A 24,987-nucleotide genomic window follows, 5' to 3' on the forward strand; every position below is an offset into this window, starting at 1 on the left:
GTAGTGGTTTCTGGCAGTGTCAGCCAAGACTGCCTAAACTCCTCCATATGTCATGCTGGAACATTTTCCTCCTTTTCTTAACCTGCGGTTTTTCAGAAAGCTTGTATTTCCAGGAGATGTGTTGGAGGCCTCGAACAAACTGAATACACCTCAACTGGATTTTCAATTATGTTAATCAGAGACTGATGCGCAAATGCACACAATCAGCAGAAAGTCAATGACAAAAGTATCTGCAAAAGGAAAGACATTATGTTGAGGCGCCACAAAGAATTTACTGTCACTGAGTGATACATTAGGATGTTGTCGCACATGTTAGCAATATTAGTAAAAGGTGGACATGCTGGCGTTTTTTTTTTACATGAACCATCACCCTAAATTGGGCAAGCAAAACATTGTGTCTGTTTTAGGCTCATTTCTGCCACCAGCCTTTAAAAGACTTTGATAACAGAACGTTTCCTGTGCCATTACAGCCTAACGCACCCCTTGTTTATGTTCTCCTGTTATTTATTGACCATATCTTAATTTCAGCCCTAATGCCTCTATAAATATTCTGGACTGCTGCAACGGCAATCCGTGTTCATCCTGCCAGTCAGTAGGAAAGAGATCATCTAAGTCATCCAAAATAAACACAAAGTTTTAATGATTTTTCCAGGTATTTTTTTAGAGGTGTGTGCTATGAGGTCCAGCAGGGCTTAGAAGCAAAGAAAGGGTGATGCATTGTTGGCAAACTGAGTAACCATGCTTACCTCTTAGAACACTGAAGACAGTGAGATGTTCAGTTCGGCATCATCCAGTCAGGATTTATATGAAGGACAAAATAATTGTTTCCTCTAGTTTATTTAAGTACCTTGCTGACAGGTTTGACGTCTATTCAATGAATAGGTTATTGAAAATAAGGAAAATTATGCAACATTTGAACTGAAAGTTGGACCTCAAGAATAAACAACAGATTGCTTTCACAAATAAGCACATTTTCAAACTCCTGGGCCTCATAGCATGTCTGCACTTTGTGTTTCACCGCATGCTCAAGGCGCCTGTTTTTTGGTTTGGCACTCTGCGTTTTCCATTTTGTTTGTGCAATAGTGGCGCATGAGGTTATTGTGGCTGAATCTTCCTTTTTGACAGTGTGTTGAAGAGAATATACGCTTAGTTAAAGCTCAAACTTTGCAGAGTATACAGGTCAACTTTTTGTTTTTATTGCAAGATGTGGTCAGCGAATTTAAAGTACAGGAAGTCTTCAATTTACGAACGAGTTCCGTTCCTGCACTGGCGATGTAACAAGGATTTTTGCGTATGTCGGATTTCACGGATTTCAAAGTCGAAATTTACGTCAAAATACTTTGTATAAAAAAATAAATGAAAATACATTAAAATAAAAAGCATAAGCTGCTGTACTTCGCATTACTGCTGAGCGGTGGATGGAGAAAAAGGAGAGGAAGGCGAAAATGGCAAAGATACTGCCGGCGCGCAAACAGACACAATCGAGACGCTCTGCCACCAAAGTATGATGCCATCAAGGCACTTACATTTGTTGACAAATCAGTTTTGAAGTCTGCATTGACTGCACATATTGTTGTGCAGAGCGGGCTTCCTTCCTGCGTTGGAATCACTGTCGCAGTCAATCCATATTTCAAGTAGGTCTTCTGGTATTGTCTGTGAAATGTACCCTTCTTTTTCTTATTGGGCATAGGCTCTCGTGTTGAATTCTGACTCGGCCTTTTCCCATTGCAAAGAATCTTTCCAAATACGTCTGTTTAATTTACTCATTTGCTAGTTTGTCCATTTAATATCAGTGTTACGCGTTACAGTCTTGACATGCGTTAAGAGTCGGTCATTGATGGTTGAGACAAAGGGAATCCAGTCACTTTTCAAAATAAAATGTTTTCCAGCCTCGGATAATAAATAAACTGGAAGTACTGTACTTTTTAAAAAATTTTTTTTAATTTCTCCCATCTGTGCGGCCCAGGAACCATGCAGTGCCGGGCAGCGGCTCGGTAGTTGGAGACCCACTGGACTATTGCAAATAAAACAATGACAGCTGTGACTCCCGTACAGTGAGTAATTATATGGACGCTCTGACACATGATCTGTGGCCATAACAGTTTTAAATTGTTAAATGGCTTAGCTTCAGTAAACAGGTGATCCGTGATTGGTTGTTACCTGAGCCCAGAGGAAATATGATGTCATTTTCAGTCGACAGCAAAATTTCTGCCCCCTGGGAGGGACAAAAGCGGGTGGATTTTGCTGCTCAACTCAGATTCCACAAACACAATATTAATCAGAATGCCGTCTTTAGACTAGTGGAGGTGCATAGAACATATTATTGCAAAGAAAATGTTTGGGTTGGCTTCTCTTGAACAATAAAACAAACAAACAAAAAAAAACATTAACTGCAACAAGTGTGAAAATAAAAGTTAACCTTTTTACAGCATAAAATTTGAACAAAAGACTATCTTTAAAATCAAAGGCCAACTGGCTTGCGTCAAGCGAGCTTTGTCTTTTTAGGCTTACAGTCCTTTACCACGCCAACTCACCCTTGAGGCTCTACTAAGACTGACCAGCTGAATGTTGCATCATGGCTGGCTGGCATGGCACTGAAATACAACAGGCAATGCTGGACACCCCATTGGAACAAGCAGAAGTCTTCTGCTGTTATTGTCAAACAATTTTTGGAGTGCATTGCCACCAGAGTCTGCTGCTTGGAGTTAATGCTTTGATAGTGGCTGAGCTGAGCATTTGTGAGGTACAACTGACATACACTATGATCCATCAGAGTTTTTGACAAGCTTTTAAGGAATATCTCTCTTGAACATTTTGGTCGACATTCAAATTCCCCAAATGACTGGGGGAGTTTAAATTTTGAGGTGCTGCTATATGTTCATTGGAAGTGTTAAGCTTCATTTTTACATAATATTTAACAGTCTGCTGATGTGCTTATGAAATTACTCACAGTGAGGGGATGGTTGTTTGGCATCAACGCTCGAGGACGCATTGGGATCTCCCAAATGTCCCGTGCGTGGGACCCCTTAAGAGTTTCTACAGATGTTCAAGACATATAATCTGCTGTTGACATTGGGCATCATGCCACTTTCTATCAAAGCATCCCACACGCTTGTATGCTGTACAGACAACAGTTAAACTTTAGCCTGAGTTGAAAGAAGAGAGCGCACACGAGTCCCTTGACCGTTTTTGCACATTTTCATGCAGGCTGAGATCACTCACGCCGTGCAGCTTTGCAGACGCTGACAACGCTGCATGCGCTGCGGAAACCACTATATCCACTTGGCTCTTTGCTGCCACGATTCTGTGAGTGGCAGAGGCGGCCAGTCATCTTCACTAAAGGATATCAAAGTACAAACTGAAAACCTCTGTGATTCCACCACCCTAAACACCAATAAACTGTATAAAGATGTTTTTAAAACAATTCTGTCACTTTAAATTCATTGTTTCAAAGAAGTCCAGTGTCACTGTTTGGAAGAACGAAATAAGAGTTTGACTAAATGTTTCAAGCAGATGTTCCAGTTCTGAGTTGGATCTTTGAGTGCGTGCGTGTGTGTGTGTGTGTGGGGGTGTGTGTGTGTGCGTGTTATTGCAGCTGGGAAGTGTGATCCCTGGTTGGATAATGAGAAATGACGTTGCAATTGTTAAATTTCCTTTCAGTTTTTCACATTCAGACATTACGTGTTCACCTTATATCTTCAGATCACTGACGGCCCACTTTAACACATTGTCCGACTTAGATAGTTGATGACACGACACTGATTTAACATGCTTGTTTGCAACATGCAATGACTGCCAATGTTTTGGACCATACCGTCCAATAATTCTTGTCATATTACACAAGGTCATGCCATTGCTGTCAGGGGACATTTCTGAACTTCCGTAACTGAGGAAAGGGGGCCTATTAGGAAGAAGGGGAAAAACGTTTTTTTTTTTTAACCCTGCCAGCCACCCAAAAGTTCCGCAGATTCATTTTCCAGATGCTCCCGTGGTGCCACCATGAGGTTGGAATTTGTGGTTTTAAGATATGAACACAGCGGAATCTGCAAAGTCAGTCTTGATTGACAATGGAATTTGAATTTGTTTTCCCCCACCATACATAAACGTTGGAGAGAATGACTTAATTATTCTTTAATAAATAGAGACCTTAGGAAGGGCATAACAACTGTGCCAAACAAATAATGCGAGTAACTTGCTGTGGTGACCGTTGATGAAACAAGCAAAGAATCACAACAACAAACATTTTGAAGACCATGACAGACACAAGGAGGGAACAGGAAATTCCATAGTGGTGTGTAAATGTATATTACTGCAATTAATGTTACATTCGTCAAGTTGGGCCATCACTGTTTTAGTTTGTATTAACTACGTTGCCATGGTATTTGGCAGAGCTGGGCAGTCCGTCCCCGGGCCGGACCGGTCGGACCCCCCGGCCCGACTGGATGCCCATTTTTGGGGGTGACAAATTTTTAAAAATGGATGGACAAAACATGGCCGCAAGTGGATTTTAATCCGGCCCACTCATCGGCCCTCATGCTTGTGACGTGCTCGCTAGGCGGCCAAATTTAATCTCAGCCTACTCGGTGAAAGGCTTCTTTTTAGGCTTCTTTCAAAACAACTTGTGTCCGGGAGTATATTCAAGCTGCGTGCAGCACTTAAGTATGGCACATCATGCACTTTCCTACTTCCGGAAATACGCCGTAGCAAAACTGCTGTGTAGTGGTTTTCTGGCATGCTTTTATTTTGAAGGCCGGGAAGTGTGAAGGAGGGGAAGTGTGGAAAATAAGTAACTTGTTGAATGCTTGCAGACTTGTCGTCTGTTGGACCCAAATAATTATACAATACAACAAAACCAACCTCAGGGCTCGCACTTGATCAGGCCTGTGAAATTTATTTTGAAGGTTTCCTGACCCGATCAGCTGTTAGGAAGTGGTGACAGCTTTGACGGTAGGCTGGAGTGACAGGCGAAACTGTCAGCGATGTAAGATAATTTCTCTTTATCGGAAATGTTTTTGTCCGAACAAAATAAATCTAAAACCAGTCTCGCATCATGGTTATCCCTGGACCGAGGGCCGTAAGTCATTGCCCGATTGGAAATGTACTGTAGCTTTACCTTTTACTCACAGTGCAATACTGTAGATTAGTTGTCAATATATTTGCCAAGAATCTCTCTGTAAAATATAAATCTGTTATCCATTCACACTCAGAGGTAAAGGTCATTTTGTTTGTTTTTTGTCATGACCCATGATGCAATCTCCATTTTACAGTTCAATTGTTTCATTGACAAAGCATATCATTAGCCTACTCACAGCCTACCCTGTGTTAAATGAATATGAATATTTTTTTTGCTTCTTTTTCAAAGTGTGCATGCAAATATTTGAGGGTACTGTGGTGGTACAATTCAGCTCTCCGGCAGGTGCAAAGGGTGTTAGCTTGTGTAAGTAAACACTATTTGAGTCAAGCCCAAATGTAATTATTGGGTTCTTTCATTTTTATTTTAGGAAACATAAGGGTGGACAGCTTTCCTACAAAAAAATCCAGTTTGTTTGCACTTTCAGCTGTGCTGGTATTTTTGGTATATCTCAGAGAAAAAGGGGCACCCCTGGCTTTCTCTGATTGCCAGCTGTCAATTTTTGGGGGGACTTTTAAGAGTTTGTCCAGATTGGGACTGAGGAGCTGCCACAATAAAGGTTGCGCTCTGCCTCTGCAGCTGAGAAGCATCAGAAAAAGGAGCTGGGAGTCAACCTGAATACTGATTACTGATGTTTGATTACAGCGTGCAGTGCTCTCAAAATGTCTTACATGTGTAGTCAGACTTCCTCTCTGTTTTTCTTTCCTAAACTCAGAGCTTCAATGGTAATAAAAGGAAATAAAAATGTGCATACGGCTGATTTAAATCTGACCCCTTTCAGTTTTCATAACTTTATATTTTCTTGTCAAATTACAGAAAAGAAAATAATAGAAAAGAAAAGAAAGGAAAAGAAAAGAAAGGAAAAAAAAGAAAAGAAAAGAAAGGGACAAAAAGAGCACACTGAGCTTTGGTTTTTGACATGTTAAACAATCCCAACATGTTAAGATTTCAATACTTGGATTAATGAGATACTACAAGGAGAGGGACAAAATGGCGGTACCATGAAAGAGAGAAAAAAAACTTTTTTTTTTCATTTCCGTGTGCAAGGGAGCTGTTTATTTAAAGTGTTCACCTATTCATCTACAATAAATGCCTCATCGTCGCTGTATTTTGATATTATCGCTTTATTGATACAGTATCAAATTAGCCAAATTGCACTTTCAGTTTCTTTTAGAGCGTATAATTGAATTTGAAATAAGACCAGCAGAGAGGAATGAGGGGAAATGAGAGACAGGAGTGAACACTTCCTTGTTTGGTCCCCTTAGCTTCATCCTGACAGGAACCGTATTTAGTAACTTTAGAATACGTTCAAATTTAACCCTAAGGAAGTACAACGTTTTTTCCATCCAGTCACGCACCACTAGTAACCCCCACCAAAAAAAAAAAAAAAAAATCACAATACTGAAACATTTATCATGCTGACATGATGCTGATTGCATGTCATATGATATTTGATTCCAACAAAAAAAGACCAGTTAATTGTCTAGGATTTAAATCTTGACCTTTGATGAATGTCATATAAAGTCTTATTTGTTCTATTACCGCCATTAGCAACTTACCGTGCCTCCATCTATGTATACTGCTCCCCGAACTACTGAGCAGGCATATACGTTTTGAAAGTCCTCACAATCTATCCTCCAGACTAAGCTAAGGTTAAAAGGTAGCCATGAGTACCCTCATTCTTCCTGAAGAACAAAAAATATTCCCCCACTATGACAGGTTCACTACTTTGCTATCCACACAAATCTGGCATAATATTAATAGTATCAGTCCAACACAAACGGTCATAAATAACTGTGAATGGCAGTGACATCAAACCATCGTCCCAGTCTGGTCAGGAATACTTCCACTGGTTATGTAACAGAATGAAGAAAACGGCTCCACATTTCTGGATGGGTGTAAGTTCTCTAAACCTTCTCTTACGCAGCGCACTTGGTCCTGTTCCCCCATACTTGGACACACTGATTCTTGTTTTTCATTGCAGCCGTGCCAGCTGCAGGATTACTAACATACAATATATAAGAGGAACTCATTTGCTACAGTATTTCACGACTTCCTTATTTAACAGGCACAACTGGATAAACATTAAATTAACACAATGATGTCTTTAACCTATTCACGAGCCGCCGCCTTATCGTGGTGGATGGGTTTGTGTGTGCCTGTGATCCCAACGGCTAAAAAGACCAGTCAACTGCTCAGTGCAACACGTTAAAATAATATTGTTCAAAATAGGTTGCAATTCAAATATGATAAAACATGGAATATACGGAGTACAGTTGATTGTGTGCTGTCTTCTATCTTCCTGTGCTGCCTCTAACTTTGGCTCTGACTCTCATCTTGGTACCACACCGAAGTCAGAATCGCGTAAGTAAACCAGTAAAATATATCTTATACTAACATTGAGACAACAAGTTAAACTGGAACCAGGGTGGGGTGTCACTAGTTTTTATGGACAGGGGTGGGCTAAGCCCCCAGGAGATACATGGGAGGTGAGCGAGTGCGGCACACGAGCACAAAAAAATCTCAAATAGCTAAAAAAGATTACCAATATTGTGTAAAAGTTCAAAGTCAACATTAGCTTTGCAGTGTTACTTAAAGTGCAAGTCAACCCAAACATATTTTTTTCAAGAATATGTTCTATGCAAACCCACTAGTTGAAACAAGGCATTCTGATAAATATTGCATTTGTGGAATAAGAGTTAATCCACCCGTTGTTAGCCATCTCTGGCTAACACTCTTGTCGATTGAAAATGACATCACAGTTGCTCAGGGCTCAGGTAACGACCAATCACGGCTGACCTATTTTCTGAAGCTGAGCTGTGATTGGTCGTTACCTGAGCCCTGCGCAGTTGTGATGTCATTTTCAGTCGACAGAAGTGACAAAATGATCGCCCCTGAGATGGCTAAAAAGGGTGGATTTTGCTGCTTAACTCATGTTCCACAAAATATTAATCAGAATAACGTGTTTCAACTAGTGGGCCTGCTGGGAACATATTCTTGAAAATATGAGTTTGGGTTGATTTCCGCTTTAAGTCTGGTTTTTAGTAAAGTACACAAACACAAGTTGTATGTGCACAGCATTAACCACAAAAAAGAAAAAACACATTTTACACATTTTTACAGTGCATGGAAAACTGCATGCAAAAAAGGTCACTGTGTTGTCACAAAGTAAGCCAAGCCCATCATTTTCATAAACAAAAAATTACAGAGAAAAGTTTCCCTTTGGGAAGTTAATTATGTAATGAAAATTGAATAAACAGCAGCTATTGCCAACTACTTGTTGGGTGGAAGCATGAAAGAATGCCATTTGTTTTTAAGGATGACAAATTGTGTTGTTTTGTGCTGTTTGTGCTGTTGTGACTCAGTGCATGGAGGCTAATAACATGATTGTAACAACACAAAATAAGATATGAAAGGGTCATGGTACACCACATCAACCACTGTTGGGGGTGACCACCCAGTTCCCAGATGTACATGTTGCTAGGGGATGAGAAGAGGTGGAATGTCAGGGTCCCTACCCTGGTCCCTGGCGAAGTCAAGTCAATAAGTATGTGTGTCTTCTGCACCAGATGCACAGCCTGTAGAGGCTATAATGTTCCAGGTGGATCCTCCTGCTGAACCACCCCTCTAAATTCTGCCTGCAATCTTAATTTTCAACATTCATCAGCATAAACCCGACAGTGCGACCAGCCAGGTGAGCCTTTCTGGCTGACCGCCGTCATCCATGGGTTCCGGGAAACCTCTGGACTGCGGGAGCCGATCAAAAGAAATGTATCCCTCTTCCGCATTGATAAATTAATTTTTAGGTTGGTCATTTATCAAGTATTCGGCTCACAAGCTCTGGTATAACCACCTTCTCTGCCCCCTTGCTCCCACAAACTGATGTTTCACAAAGCTAATTTAAAAAACACATACATTTCATTGCACCCATTGATTACAACATGGTTTTGTACTATATAAGTTTGGGGGACTTAAAGATATTGTATTTGTCCAAACAGCAATAAAGTATCATGCAAGTCTGCCCTTAGCAGAGGATAATTTAAGGGGTTGGACCGGAAGGTCAAATCGGGGTACACAGTGGGTGAACGCAGTCAAGGGAGTAGAAGTGTCAAGTGTCAAAGGAGAGTCCAAAATAAAGCAGCAACAGCAGAATGGCACTTTGTTCTACTTAGTGAATAGGCACACAGACTTCAATCTACAATGTTTTTTTTCTTTCAGGCCCTGGAAATGAGCAAAAAAAAATGTTTGGTAAATTAAACAAGTAAACACAGTAAACATAGTAGAGCGTTAAGGAGTTAATGTTCCCCATAAGCGTCTTTGGTATGTGAGGAGGGCCAGGCAAAAACAACATGGAGAGAGGCGCTGACGTATTGGAGAAGAACCCCACCACGATCGAGCTAGCTCGTCAGCTAGATATCTCGTTCACAGTCTGCTGGGAAGATACTTTTTTATAGAGTGTAGGAATAAATGGCTAACTGCACATAATGGTAGAAAAGAGCCAATATTTTACGACTAAGTAACATACAATTTCGATGGATAGCCACAGATGAAATGGGTGAGATGCGTGCTCTGTACTTAAAGGGGCAGTCTACCCAAACATATGTTTTTCAAGAATATGTTCTATGTAAGCCCACTAATTGAAACAAGGCATTCTGATAAATATTGCGTTTGTGGAATACGAGTTAATCCACCCGTTTTTAGCCATCTCTGGTGGCGGTCATTTTGTCACTTTTGTCGACTGAAAATGACATCACATGTTTTCAGGGCTCAGGTAACGACCAATCACGGCTGGACTGTTTTCTGAAGCTGAGCCGTGATTGGTCGTTACCTGAGCACTGAGTAGTTGTGATGTAATTTTCAGTCGACAGAAGTGACAAAATGGCAGCCCCCTGAGATGGCTAAAAAGGGGTGGATTTTGCTGCTTAACTCATATTCCACAAACGCAATATTAATCAGAATGCCTTGTTTCAACTAGTGGGCCTGCATAGAACTTATTCTTGAAAAAAATATGTTTGGGTTGATTTCCTCTCCAAACAGTGCTCACTTAGGCTGCTTTGAGAATGGAAGAAGATCTGATTCCAATCAGATTCCTCCTCATATTCGGTGGCTGAATGGGGTCCAAATAAAGGCTTTCCATGTGAATTGAGGTTGTATAAAAATCAGACAATAAATGTACAATCATTCATTCATTCATTCATTCATTATCCCTACCGCTTATCCTCACAAGGGTCGCGGGCGTGCTGGAGCCTATCCCAGCTGTCTTCGGGCAGTAGGCGGGGGACACCCTGAATTGGTTGCCAGCCAATCGCAGGGCACACAGAGACAAACATCCGCACTCACAATCACACCTAGGGGCAATTTAGATAGTCCAATAAACTTACCATGCATGTTTTTGGAATGTGGGAGGAAACCGGAGTACCCGGAGGAAACCCAGGCAGGCACGGGGGGAACATGCAAACTCCACACAGGGAGGCCGGAGCCGGGATCGAACCCACGACCTCTGAACTGGGAGGCGGACGTGCTAACCAGTCGACCACCGTGCCACCTAAATGCACATCACCTCTATTTTAAAAAAAAAAGTTATCTGTGTTAATGTTGAATGTTTATTACAAATAAACAAAATACATATATCCATCCATCCATTATCTGTACCGCTTCTCCTCACAAGGGTCGCGGGGCGTGCTGGAGCCTATCCCAGCTGTCTTTGGGCAATAGGCGGGGGACACCCTGAACTGGTTGCCAGCCAATCGCAGGGCACACAGAGACAAACATCCGCACTCACAATCACACCTAGGGGCAATTTAGAGTATCCAATCAACTTACCATGCATGTTTTTGGAATGTGGGAGGAAACCGGAGTGCCCGGAGAAAACCCACGCAGGCACGGGGAGAACATGCAAACTAAACAAAATACATTTTATTTCAAATCATCAGATGGAAATCATGTTGAAAATGCTATTCAGCAACATGACAATTGAATAAAATTGATTTGTTTTAGGAAGTACGTGTTTTTTACCATGTACCTCACGTGTCCATAAAGTCTGCTGTATTTTTTAAAGGGTTTCTTGGCTTGAAAAATCATAAATAGACTGCCTAATTTTGTCATGAAGTGTACCTTTCGGATGAAGTTGTCAAGTTGTCCTTGTGCCATTATTTGTAAATGTGTAATTGGTTCATTATCATTGCTTCATATGTGTCCAGAGTGTACATATGTGAAACATGCACATTCACACGCATATGTGAGACATGCACACTCGCACACAGCTTGAGTGCATTTGCTTTCGTTTGCCAGTTTGTTGTTTTGCAACATGTAAACAAAGACATGGGTTCTGGCCACTGGTGACGACAGACTGAAAGACAGATGAGCCAAGGAGTAGTGAGACTTCTTAACTTCTTCAAAGAGATGTTTAAATTGATGGGCAAAGTCTCTTTTCCCTCCATTCAGTCTTACGAACAAACAGTGCACATGTCATTTTGCAGCACATACTGCAGATCACATGCTGTTGAAGTCACGTTGGTTGAATTAAGCCACTTGAGGTCTGGCCTACCAAAGGAAGTGGCGGCAAGGGGGAGATATAGCCCACCAACGTGAATAAAGTGGAACCATGTTTTCCATCCCCTAGTTATCCCATCCCACATTTGCTGACAGCAATACTGTGTTGTCTGCCAACGTAGAACACTGAAGCAGTGATCGCATGACAGGTTAGAGGTCTGGCATGATGTTCCTCACGGTGCCATTGTTTTCTTTCCCCGTTTGTGGTGAAAATTAACTGCGTTAATGGTTCTTCAGATGGAATGTGGTAGCAAGAGTAATTCACACGCAACAGTTGCGGTAAATTGTACATATTATATATATACTTTTGTTTTAGAATATATTTTTGGATGGATTGTTGTCCCTAATGCGCAATTACTGAACCAGGCAGGGATATATCTGTTATTAAGAGGTCACACAACTTTCCACAAAAAGAGTTGTTCCATAAAAGTGGAAGGTGTGACCATTTCAACGTTGGGGTGGTTGAAGTGAAGCTTGCTTTTACACAATTCAAAATCTTGACTTAAATCTACTGAATCTAATGGTCATTTCTAAGAGTTCGGTTCATCTAATTTTAACACCAGTGATGCCTTTGGTTTGCACTTAGCATTCATTAATCAAATATTCCATCAGCATTACGTTGAATGAATGAACACATCCTCGTAGTGATTCTCGACCAGTGTGCTATGGCACCTTAGTGTGTCGAGAGAGAAAATAAATATGTAAAATAAATATATGTAAAACCAAAGCCCTAAAGAACGCATATGTAGTCAAATGTGTTGTAAAATAAAATGTGTTCATCAAATAATTTCAGAAGCACATTCCAGCTTCAGGCAGCACAGTGGACAACCGGTTAGCACATCTGCTTCACACTTCTAAGGTTTGGGGTTTGAATTTTTGCTTTTACCCTCCAGGTTAAAATTTGCCTGTTCTCCTTTTGCTTGTATGTCTTCCTTCTACATTCCGAAAGCATGCACATTAGGTTCATTGTAAAGGCATAGCCTAAATTTGAGTTTAAATAGTTGTCTACATCATGTGCCCTGCAATTGGGTGGCAACTAGTCCAGCGTGTACCCCGCCTTCTACTAGAAGAACATGGTGTCATCTCACGGCTACATTTATACAAATCTCTGTACAACTCCCCCATGGCCATGACAATATGGGATGGCATTGGCATAGAAACAGGAGTTCTGTAACAGGTGTGGCACATACCCTTTTGCTGCACTACACAGGTGAGTCAAGTTGGTGGATGTGTACTGTGTTTACTTGGTGGTAGGAAGTTTGGTTTGGCACAAAGAATCAAGCTCACAATGCAAGGGTTCAGTCTCTGTTTCTTGAGTTCAAGTTTCACAAGAGCATCAATCCAGGTGAGGCGATGGCTTCAGATACAACGGCCACTAAAGGCAAAGTTGTATGACATGATCTTTCAAAACAATCATTACATTACATTACACTCAGGAGAGTGTACCAATACACCATTAGCAACTCTATTTGGTTTTGTATGAAGACAAAAAAAAGACAATTTAAAAAGTGAACTGCTATTCATGGAAATTTAGTCAAATGTCCAGAGATTTTGAGCAATCTGGGGGGCAACACAATACTGTATATTTCTTCCGTTTTAGCTCCTGCAAATACAATGGCCAAGTGTCCACCTACGTCATTTGTTTTAATTTAATTTAAAAGACTTATTTTTTGAAATGTCAGCAAAGACAATTCATTTGACGATTATGCGTCTTCCCTCTCAGCCACTAATCAAACAATTGGTTTGCGTGTTGTTCACATCTGCGGTCCTCTTGCAGAAGGCGCATCAGGAGGAAATGATTTATTTTTACCCCTTCAACGATCATTTATAAATTAGGAGATTTATTATCAGCTATTTCTCTTGGGCATCTGTGTTTACTCGTTGCCATGTCTGCATAGATAAAAGGCACTTTGTAGCTTAAGATGAATCAGGATGGCTTTGACATGTTTAACTACAACAGCTCCAAACAATTAGAAACAACTTATAAAAAAACTGGAAACTGAGGCACTCAAAGAGGCTCAGAATTAGAAGGCCTTTATTTCAACATGGCCAGTTGGACAAAATGTCAACCACTCATTTTCTGTAATATATTTGTGCGCAGTCCAAAAGTCAATTTGATTTGGCTCACCATCAAGTGTGTTTGTAACAGTACTTGAGATTTCAACAAGGGCCAAAAATGCATTGACTAATTTCTCATGTATTTTTATGGAATTGAAAAGACAATTTCATCTGAGCTCATTCAAACCACTGGTGGCACCAGTGAACATTTTGGTGCAGAGCTTGGCTGTGGGGTTACATAACTGAGGTTTCAGTGGCTGGATTGGAAGACAGATGAATAACAACTATAAAACTCAAAGAGATTACAAACGTCAGAAACATCATGATACCGGTAAGTACAACAACCATTATGTAATGGCTCATTCATCTGCTGGCTTTCATATGCTAGGTGAACAGTATAACTTTCATGATAATTAACGACAACGTTACAATCGTGCGTGCACTTTAATTTGCTTGTTTAGCTTCAATTCCCTCAGCAGGCTTTTACCTGCCCGAGTGCCCACATGTGACCAAGTAGAACTAGGTCTCTTTATTGTCCCCAAGAGTCGTGGATCTTTAATGTTTGTCTCAACAGCAAACTGGGTGACATTCTGCTTTGCATTTAAAGAAGACTGCTGACAGTAAAAAGAAGAATGCTCACATTGGGGACCCCAACATTCATCTGGAACTTCCGAGTTATATACTGTAAAGCGCCAAGAAACAAACAAGAAAAACATGATTTTACAAAATACAAAATTCTTGCAAAATAAGAATATTTTCACCTGTTGTTGTGGCGGAAGCAAATGACTGCAGCATGAAGTGATAGCAACAGTTGGGTAGCCATAAAGTAAAATAATTAGCCATAGGCTAAAATTGTTACTGTAGATTTGTCACACCATTCCAAAAAGACAATGAAAATCTGTTACAGTTACAGTGTTTGAACAGTGTCAGACTTGATTTGAATCAAAACAATCAATGTGATTGAAGTGATGTTCACCTTTCATTGAATAGGTTTAACAGTAATATAGCACTTTGCATTACGGAATCATTCTTCAGTTATTTTGCAGAGTATCTCAATTTTCAGACACACTAATCGATTTGATGTTTGACATACCGTAATTGCACTAGTGTCAAACATAAAATAACAAACCAGAATGATAATGTCCCAGAAACATGGGGGGAAAGAAAAAGACCTCTTTTATAAACATCATAAAAAGACAACTAAAAAAAAACAAACAAACATGGCATTCTTTTGTGTTGTTATCTTTTTTTGGACATGTTCATAGTGAAACAATTAAATGTTTTACCAGGATCAAATTAAAGTTTGTAAAATGTAAGTCTAGGTAAATGTAATTTTTCTCAGAATAATCTAAATGAATTCACAGAGGTGGGCATTTGACTAAAAATTCACGGTCCGTTTATCACCTTCCGCCTAGAGCCGAGGTACCCTTCCGCCGTCCGTCTATCCACCTTTTTGTCAAGCCAGACCAAATAGTAATCGCCTATAAGTTGGTCCGACTATCCTTTTAAACGGGCTTCTGTTAGCGTTTCCATCGAGCAACTTCAGTTAAGAGCTCACATTTGGCCATCGGACAGCAAAGGGCATTTTATTTGACATCTGAGAGACTGCAGGCCACATGACATCTGTTCCACTGCCCTCCATCATCAGCTGCAACAGTTTCGACTGCTTTGCCGACAAAAACAGCACACCATTTGTGGTGCAAATATTCACTCAGAAAAAAATAAAATAAAATAAAAATCCTTCTACTATGCCACAACTGAAAGCCAGAAGCCAACAGATGCCTTTTTAGTGCACATATTCGAATGCATTGATGTCTCCTATATAGAAGGCTGTAAAGATACACTATATGCAATTTGGCTTTTTCTTGGGCTGTCATTATACTGTTTTGTCAATGCTGGGTTAAAGTACTGAATGCTTAAATACTGTTGTATGAATATTGTTTTATGACTCTAAAGAATTTATTAATAGATAATTGTTAGCAGGGCAAAATAAGAATTTTTCACATTAGACTTCTGGGAAAAATGTGTCATAGTTTAATTATTTTGCAATTGTGTGTTTGTGTGTGTTTTCCAGAGCTTAATCAGACACGTTTGACTCCTTTTTAGTCTTCTATAACAGGGAACAGATTAAAAACATGTGGCATCATTGTGAAGAAACTGCAGTTGTATTCAATCACTAACGAACTCATCTGCTGCCATTCATGTTAAAACGTGTGTGCTCTGAAGCTTGTCGATATGTTGGTCAGGCCTCTGGCATGCTCTTCCTCAAAAGAGCTGCTAATTAAGAGCTATTTAGAGCTCTTTAAACTGATCACTCTCTCTCCCATTTGGGTGTTTTATGCAGACTTGAAGAACAATGTACTTGTTGGTATGTGGGGAATTTGGTTTAAAACAGCTACACCCTGCAAGAAGAAGCACCCCAAAGTTGATGGTTAGAGTGGTTAGGAAAAAAGGAACTTTTGCTTTTAAAAGCTGTCTCTAATATATAACATTTAAAGACTCTGTGGTTGTGTGCAAGTTCAAAAGCTTACAGTATATATGCATGGCTAAATCACGTTTGTTTGAGTATATACTGCAGCACCCAGACGCAACAGATGTAAGTTTCATGTGGCCTGTGGTTTGAGTCTTTAAAGACAAAGATGAGAGAGTCACACATTTCTGCTTTTTACCCCTGGAGACATTAGGATAAGGTACTTTAAGCACATAAATCAGAGAGATGTTAAAAATGTTTTGCCTTCGAGGTGATCAGAAATGTTTTAGTGAATTCAGTATTGTGCGAAAGTCGGCGTGGGTTATAGCTTCAATGGCAGTTGACTAACCATTTCTATTTGTTTATTACTATATTTTTTACAACATAAAAAGAAGATAAAAAAACATTTTATAGGCGAAGGTGGATATTATTTTATGTAATTTCCATTAAAAACCATTAGAGACACTATGGTTTTTAATGGATGAGCTTAACATTGGCACTTATGTAAAAGGTTTGCATGTAAAAATGACATCAGTACTAAAATGCCCCCTTCACGCCCATGGCCGCCGCAATAACACCCCCCCCCCCCAAAAAAAAAAAACAAACTCTGTAGTGATTTACAGGCTAATGCACATTACTACTCTTGTCCACTTCAACCTGTGAAAGTATATAAGTGTTCTGCACAATAGTTTGGATTTATTGATATAAAACATGATCTCATCATGATCACCGTCTACAAAATCAAAAATACCGTGGCGATTGCTTCTCCACTTACAATGAATGCGCACACGAACCCCGACTGGTTATATTTCGTTCTATATCAACTCTCGGGAGGCAGACGACGACTGGCAGTGGGCAAGCAATCAGGCAAGCATGGATCTTGAGCAAATTTTAAAAGACGTGTACTATTCAAAATTATTGAATCTGTTGTCAACCCCCCTCATCCTGTTTGTACAGTCTTGCCCTGAAATGTACGACAGATTCCTACACTTTTTCATTGATAAGGTTGCTACAGCTAGGGCTCTTGTTTCAAACAACACATTTGAGCCCTCTGTCCGTGTCCCTTGTGTGGCAGTGTTAAATTCTTTTGAAGCTGTTTCATTGAGGTTTTTGGTTTCATTTGGTTTTTCATTAGTTTTTTAGTGGTTCTCCAAATTACCGGTAAGCGATCTGGCATTCTTTATGACTCTGTTCCTTCTCATGTCTTTAAGGAGGTCCTAATGAGTAATGGTCAATCGGTTTTGGCCTTTATCAACAGCATTCTGTATTCTGCTGTAGTTCCTCAATATTTTAAACATGCTGTGGGACTCCAAAACCTGGGGCCTCTTCGGAAAGTCAAATAGTTTCAGATGAACTAGACTCCACTTTTCCTAGGTGACGTCATCGTGCCACGACGAGTATTAGGCCCCTACTGACATCTCTAGCTTGCGGACTTGAACCTGCAAAATATTATCTTAATAATAATAATAATAAAATGAAACAGATACATGTGACATGTGAAGAAATGTGTGCGGCTGTCATGCGCTGAAAAGTTGTCATCGATGGGCCATCGTGCGCCGATAACGTAGTCGGCGACAGGGTACGGCCGTCACGCGCTGAAACGTAATCGTTGGCAGGGGGTGTTGCAGCTGGTGGCCGTGATGGCAAGGAACGACCTTGAAATACACAGGCCGTTTGGGAAAATTAATAGTTACCTGAAATTCCCAATTGCCACCCCGCCCCTGGTCAGGAGTAACCTATGCTAAACAATCCAATCGTCCAAGTACTTCCAGGTCATATCGCTCAGATACGATAGGAAAGGAAATTTCCTTGGCAAAAACAAGAATTCGAAGAGGCCCCGGGTCTTAATCAAGGAGTGCTGTTGAATTCCAGACCCATTTCCCAGCTTTCAAAAATTCGTACGGCTGCTGGCGGGCGTTCTGGAACACATTTTCCCAAAATTCCCGATGGCCACCCCCCCCCCCTGCCTCCTTTTAGAGGTCTAAAATTTAGCCTACTTTTTGTCACCCGGTGGCATGCCCTCAGGGCCTTCAAAGCCTTCTCTGTTGGCCTCAACATTCTAAAAATCAATGATGACCATTTAAAACTTTGTAAAGCGTATCCATTTACTTCCAAGGGAACGTGATATTTTATTGAGAATAGTTATAATGTGTAATTGCACATCCACTACAGTCGGATGACTGTCAGTTTTTTTTTTTTTTTTGCACTATGCATGCGCACACACAGCACAGAGCAGGAAAGATGAAGTGCAGTGCACAAACCTTAACAGACACCAAGGAAAAATATTTAACAGGAATGAAAAGCAAGTCGGAGAGGGACTATAAAAACGTTAGTAGTTATTCTTTGTTGCAAGTTGATCTGTATTTCTTTTTTCTTTTTTGTTTTCTTTGATGTTAGCTATGACACAATGTTTTATACTCTTCTACTAAAAGATTTTATAGACAAACAATACTAATAATAGTCACAGTGGAGCGTTGGGGAGGTGCAAAATATTTTCCTCTTCCTGGCGGGTAGTGACAGAGAAAAACTGAGAAGAGAATAACTGAGACTGCCTTAAGGCCACCTTTGTCCCGTCTGGAGTAAATCAAAGCCTGGATGGCAAGAAACTTATTGAACTTGGAGAAAAAAAGAAAAAAAATGATGGTGTTTGGCCCTTGTACATCTTACCGCTGTTGACTTGGGCCCCGTGGCGTTTTATCTGAAGCCAACAGTCTCAAATTTGAGTTTTAAATTGGACAGTGATTTTAAATTGTACCGGCAAATGGTGTTGCTGTTAAATCCAGCTCTTTTTTTTTTTGGCTAAAGTAACGCCTCTCCTTTCAGGACAACACTTGCCTTCGTTACATTTCGGCTAGATTACTGCAATGCACTTTATTTTAGAGTTGGCCAGCCCTCCCTCAAGCGTCTCCAGCTGTTCTAAAATGCTGCTGCTCGCCTCCTAAATGGAGCTCATAGGAAGGAGCACATAACTCCAATTGTGGCCTCTCTCCACTGTGTCCCTGTACATTTTAGTGTTCATTTTAAGATTCTTTTATTTGTCTTTAAATGGTCTCGCACCTTACCAATCTGAGTTCCTCCAACTCTATGTACCTGCCCAGTGCCTCAGGTCAGCGGACCAGACGCTAATGGAGGTACTGAGGACTAAGTGGAGCCTCAGAGGGGATTGCACTTTTTCCGTTGCTGGGCCCTCCCTGGCCCGCCGTGGCACGTTAATGTGTTGTGAGGGATCATTAGGCGTGCTGCGGTAAATTATCCAATGCCAATTACTTTGGCAAAGAAAATATATTTCTAATTAAATAAACCGTTTTATTAATGTATTCATGCCAACCACTTATAGTAACGGGCAAAGTGATCAAATATTCTTGCGTTAGAGAATAACCCTGTACAGCTACTTTTTGTAAATCGTTTTGTTATTTTATCCGTTGTGAAATATGTGCCTTGGCTCAATAAAGGGTGAGAAACACTGCCTCAGAGTGCATTTCCGAATCCACCCCTTGCAAATTATCCTTGTTTGACCCTTTACAGCCTATTTCTAAAAGGGAGAGTGTAGCAAAGTGAAGCTGGCAGTGAAATTAATTGGTATATTTTTCACTGAATACAAAACAACTGTCTGCCTGATTTGCTAAGGGAATGTAGCTCTTTTCAAGGAATTCAATATCTAGAGGCACTGCCGGACGAAAAATGCAAACTACCACAAGGTGACAGGGAACGAACGCCATGAAAAAGTAAAGCAACTGGAAGCTGAATGGCATGGCTAGTGGATCTTTGCCACAATGGTAAGGCGCCTTTGAATTTGGAAAATGTTTTTTTTTTATTGACAGAATAATTCAATTTTACAATTCAATAACATTTCCTTTGTCAATATAACAATGAAAAGTATGTACAAACCATCAGATATCCCAGTACAATTCCATCACAAACAAAACTTCGACAGACTTCAACTAAACAAATTAGAGTATATGTCAAGAAATATTTTACCTTTCTTGTTGTCTACAAACTTAAGAGACTCAATGTAACAAACAATATCAATCAAAAACTTCAAACATGGAGTAAATTTAAATCATTTGGCTTTGTGAATATGAAATGTCCCTAACAAAATAAGACCAACAATATTGCAAATTTCTGTATCTTTGTAAACAAAACAAGTCATAATATTTTTACCCTCAATCTTTACAGTGTGACAAGTTTTATGAGAAATATACATATGTACATCTTTCCAGAATTTGACACTAAAGGGACACCTATAGCAAAGATGAGTTACACATCTTGATCAGTCCCACAAAATGTACATCTATCGTCCAACTCAGCAAATCTTGAAATATATAAATTTGTTGGATAGATGTTATGCAATATCTTTAGATGTATTTCCCTTACTTTATTTGCTACAAAAAATTACAAGGAATTAAGCCATGTTTTACACCAATCTATCTTTTTTGTGAATCGAGAGTTCCAGAAGAATTTCCCACGAGAAATTATTTTCCTATGACTATGGTATGGAGTAAGATTGCTGTCAAAAAGGCATTATCCGTGATTTAAAGATTCATATCCGTAATAGTAATAATTTGTGAGTACGAATCAAAATTGTGAGGGTTTGAATTTTTTTGGGAGTACGAATCAAAATTGTGAGAGTTTGACTTCTTTTCTTGTGAGTACGAATAAAAACTGTGAGTGCCATTGTTTTGTGAATACAACTCTACGACTACGAATCTTCACTACGCACAAATTGCCGGCTGAGGACGAATCACCTTTGTGAGAGCACGAATCTGCACAACATGCAAATTAGGATGACGTCACGCAGAACAGGCAAGTCCCAAGGGGAGCTAATCGATCCGCGATTCCTCTCCCCGCGCATGCGTAGATAAGAAAACAAACAAAGATGGCGTACGCACGCGGATCGGACGGTGCTTCCAGCGGCTCAAGAGACGCATCTTCACAGCAGCAAGTCAGCAACGTCCATCCATCCATTATCGATACCGCTTATCCTCACAAGGGTCGCGGGGCGTGCTGGAGCCTATCCCAGCTGTCTTTGGGAAGTAGGCGGGGCACACCCCGAATTGGTTGCCAGCCAATCGCAGGGCACACAGAGACAAACATCCGCACTCACAATCACACCTAGGGGCAATTTAGAGAATCCAATCAACTTACCATGCATGTTTTTGGAATGTGGTAGGAAACTGGAGTGCCCGGAGAAAACCCACGCAGGCACAGGGAGAACATGCAAACTCCACACAGGGAGGCCGGAGCCGGGTTCGAATCCACGACCTCTGAACTGTGAGGCGGACGTGCTAACCAGTCGAGCACCGCGCCGCCAAGTCAGCATAGTGTATATCCAATTTATTAATACAGTATGTATTTCATAACGTCGTTCTGTCTCAAATAATAGCTTTGGACTCAGGCTTACGGAGATAGATTGCAATCTAATGATGCGTTTCATTGTTAGCATTAGTGCTTGGCTAATGTAGCTCCCTTTTCAACGTATCTGTCACCATATTGTAGTTTAGTCACTTGTACCCACAATCCAGCACGTTAACAAAAATGTATGTATTGTATGGATGCTGTTAATAGCTCTTGCTGAATTGGTTGCTCCATTTTCTTAATTTAAGTAGTCTCACGGAACTCCAAAAAACAAGGACATTATAGTTTGTTAATGTAAAAGAAAAAACTTCAGCAAAATGTCCCATAATTTGTTTCTACTTTGTAGACATGTCACTGAGTCCAATGTCTTTGACCTATCTTTAACAGAAATGTAGTGACACGAAAGGGCAGTGAGGTATTATAAATATTTTATAAAATTGTATTGTGTATTCTAACAAATTATTGAGTGTATATAAACAAGAAGAGTAAATCATTATATATCAGTACACATTAACCAAGTATTTAATGGATTTTGAGTTACACTCCCCAAAAATCCCCGTTTAGTGCGGCGGCGTGATGTCAGATATGCACCACCAATTGAAAAGGAGCTTGCGAAGTAATTCAGTGTTATTTTAAGTACACGCAGCATGGTGAAATAAAAACAATGTGGGACAATATCATTGGGTCTGTGGGATTGAAAGTTATTCAACACAACGAGCTTCCTTTACCGGCCGGGACAAAGACAAAAAAAGCAGCAGGCTTGGAGAACGGGGAGCAAAAAGTCTGACGTTTCTGGTGAGTGGACTGAATTGTTTACAGCTGTTGAACTGTCAACCAAGATAGCATTTAGCAGCCAACACAACTAAGGGTCACCAGATTGACGAGCGATGTTCAATATTTTTATTTTTCCTTGTTGTTGAAGAAGGAAGAGCCCCCCGCTTCTCTGCTCAAAGCAACCCCGGTGTAGTCACACCTGCAAACGAGACACGCAAGACGCATGGTGCATTGCGATATTTTACGTTCGGTCTTAACGTAGCATACGTCGTATGCGGCTCGTAGGATTTACGCCTTTCACAGAAACAAAGCCCTTGAAGTCCAGTACTGGTCCAAATGGCTGATTATCTTCCGCTGTGTTCTTTAAGTTACATATATAGAGGAACAACTTAAACTGGCAGACATTTTCATCAAGGGAAAAAAAAATATTCCTGGTTGTAAAATTAACACTTACACTAACGTTTGCATATTGCATGTCTATGTGAACCTACAAACATTTAGTGGCACTGTAATATTTAAGAGATGTGGTGCAACCTAACAGTTTGAAAATGAGTCCTAACTACTTCATTTTTATTGCAATGCATTAAACTCAAGTGTTCTAGTCCTATACACTGTCTGAGACTCAATGACATAACTACCAAAGTGGTGGAAGACTCAAATCGCTCATTTACAAGCCTGGCATTTCCAGAAATTATATGGCATTCTACAGAATAAATGACGACAGACTTTAAGCATGTAAAATAGACTTTCTGACTCATTTTTTAGTATATTGAATCTGATAAGAAGCATCTGTTTCTTTTTGCCAATGGTACAGTTGGACAGTGACACCTACTGGTTTAATGATACCCCTAAGCATTTCTTTCTAAGCATTTTCTTTAATTGCAATTTCTGATCAACTTTTCATCTTTTAAACTGAGTTGGAGCACTGTAACCAGTACAAAGAACGACTTGAATAAATAAGTTAACTTAAACACCTCTCCAGAAATGATGAATGATTTTTGTTGCTCATCTATCCATCCACACACTGCCTGGCCACTGCTCCCCCTTACCCCGACCCCCTGTTTTCCCCATGACATCATTCCTCACCTCTCTGGAGCCCATTATCAGATCCTGAGCCTCTTCAGCTCCCCCTGCGGAATCTGTCATGTCTCGATTTCTGTCAGCTCAGCTGATATGCCTGCCATGTTTACTTAATAGTCTCCCCACAGCTCTCCTCAGGCAGCCACTTCGACCTCTGAACTTTTTAAAGGTTTAAGGAAGCAAAGAATAACAAATAAAAGGTCTGTTAGTTGCGCATGACTTGCTCTGGCACGCTGCCCTGCTTCTCTTTATTAGTGTGAAGCCACATATGGGACGTGGTCAGATGGAGGTACTGCCCTTTTGTCTGGGTCAACTGTACATATTTTGATCCTGTATGCATTATTAGTAATACTAAAGAGAGAAACTTTCCACCTTACTCCTGCAATACCTGTCCGGTTATGTTTTACATTTCAAAACACATTGAACCTAAGTGTAAAAGACAAAGGTAGGCTTTCAAAATGAAAAAAAAAACAAAACAACGCTTGCCCTGCTTGCACTCAACATCTGTGTGTCTCCATAAAAATACCTCAGAGCGATTCCTGTGCCTGACTTGACCAAACGTTTTGGTAAATTTATTGATATCCTTCCTTTGAGAGAAGAAAGGCCTCAGCGGCATCAGTCAGTCTCTCCATGGAGGGGAATATTGGTAGCTTCAGGTCATCTTAGTGGTAATCCGCCACAGCTGAAGCCATGGTGAGTGCACATGCTCACTAAATGACGTTGATGGTGATGTCATCATGCTCTGATCTCAATGGAAGACCGAGTTCTCAGATTACTCATGGATGGATGGATGGATGGATTGGATAGAAATAGAATTGGGCAGCAAAGCTTCAATAGTGTGTCCATCCATTCATCCATTATCCTATCAAATGTTCAAAATCTTTTGAGCAACTAAAATAAAAAAATCTGTCCATCCTCAGATGGGATTCAAAGCAGAGAGCTCACCTCACAATGTCTGAGCAGCTGTCAGTCAGGAGCAAGGCTTGTTTACTCTTTTGAAGTCACAGAGTCACAAATTGGCTTCGAGGTCTTACAGGTTACCAGGCAACAACACTATACATACACTTCTACTTTCTTTTGGCTGTTGGCAAATACTCTTGGTGCATTGCCGCCACTTTCTATAGGATGCGGCATCGGCATGTTTATATATATCAGAGATGGGCATTCGGTCGCAGGGACGGACCGGACCGTCCAACGGACGCCTATTTTGTGGACGGACGAACGGAGGATGAGAAGTCTTTTAAAAAGTATGGACTAAGCAAGGACGGAAGTGGGTTTTTGTCCCTCCATCTATTCGTCCCAAACCGGGTCAAATACGGACTGAAGGTGTTGTGTTGGGTTCTTTCAAATAGCAAGATCATGGGGCCACCTTCATTAATTGCCAGCACAAGACTTTTCATGTGCTTCCCAGAAGTCGCATTGCACAGGCATAGTCTGCCCTCTAGTGGTTTAACACATGTACTACCATGGATAATGCCACAGGAGTCAGGACACCATTGCACTGACTGACAGAAACACACTCAGCCTGTTGTGTGTGGGTAATCCGGAATAGCAATTTTGTTTTGTT

At 40.5% G+C, this 24,987-nt stretch overlaps 1 long non-coding RNA gene across 2 annotated transcripts in view; it reads right to left on the reverse strand.

The window, feature by feature from the left end:
* LOC147137773 (uncharacterized) overlaps positions 1–24,987 on the reverse strand; it is a 34,355-nt gene that overhangs the window by 4,072 nt on the left and 5,296 nt on the right. The window contains exon 3 of one of the 2 annotated variants that reach the window (XR_015089425.1): positions 23,428–23,574. The exons of the other annotated variant lie outside the window; for it this stretch is intronic. This is a non-coding gene — a long non-coding RNA (uncharacterized LOC147137773). Of the gene's footprint in view, positions 1–23,427; positions 23,575–24,987 lie in introns of those variants that run through there. 2 annotated transcript variants of the gene reach the window in all.

The sequence above is a fragment of the Filicampus tigris genome, chromosome 13 (assembly GCF_054856515.1).
Source record: "Filicampus tigris isolate MCC_2025a chromosome 13, RoL_Ftig_1.0, whole genome shotgun sequence".
Classification (NCBI taxonomy): domain Eukaryota; kingdom Metazoa; phylum Chordata; class Actinopteri; order Syngnathiformes; family Syngnathidae; genus Filicampus; species Filicampus tigris.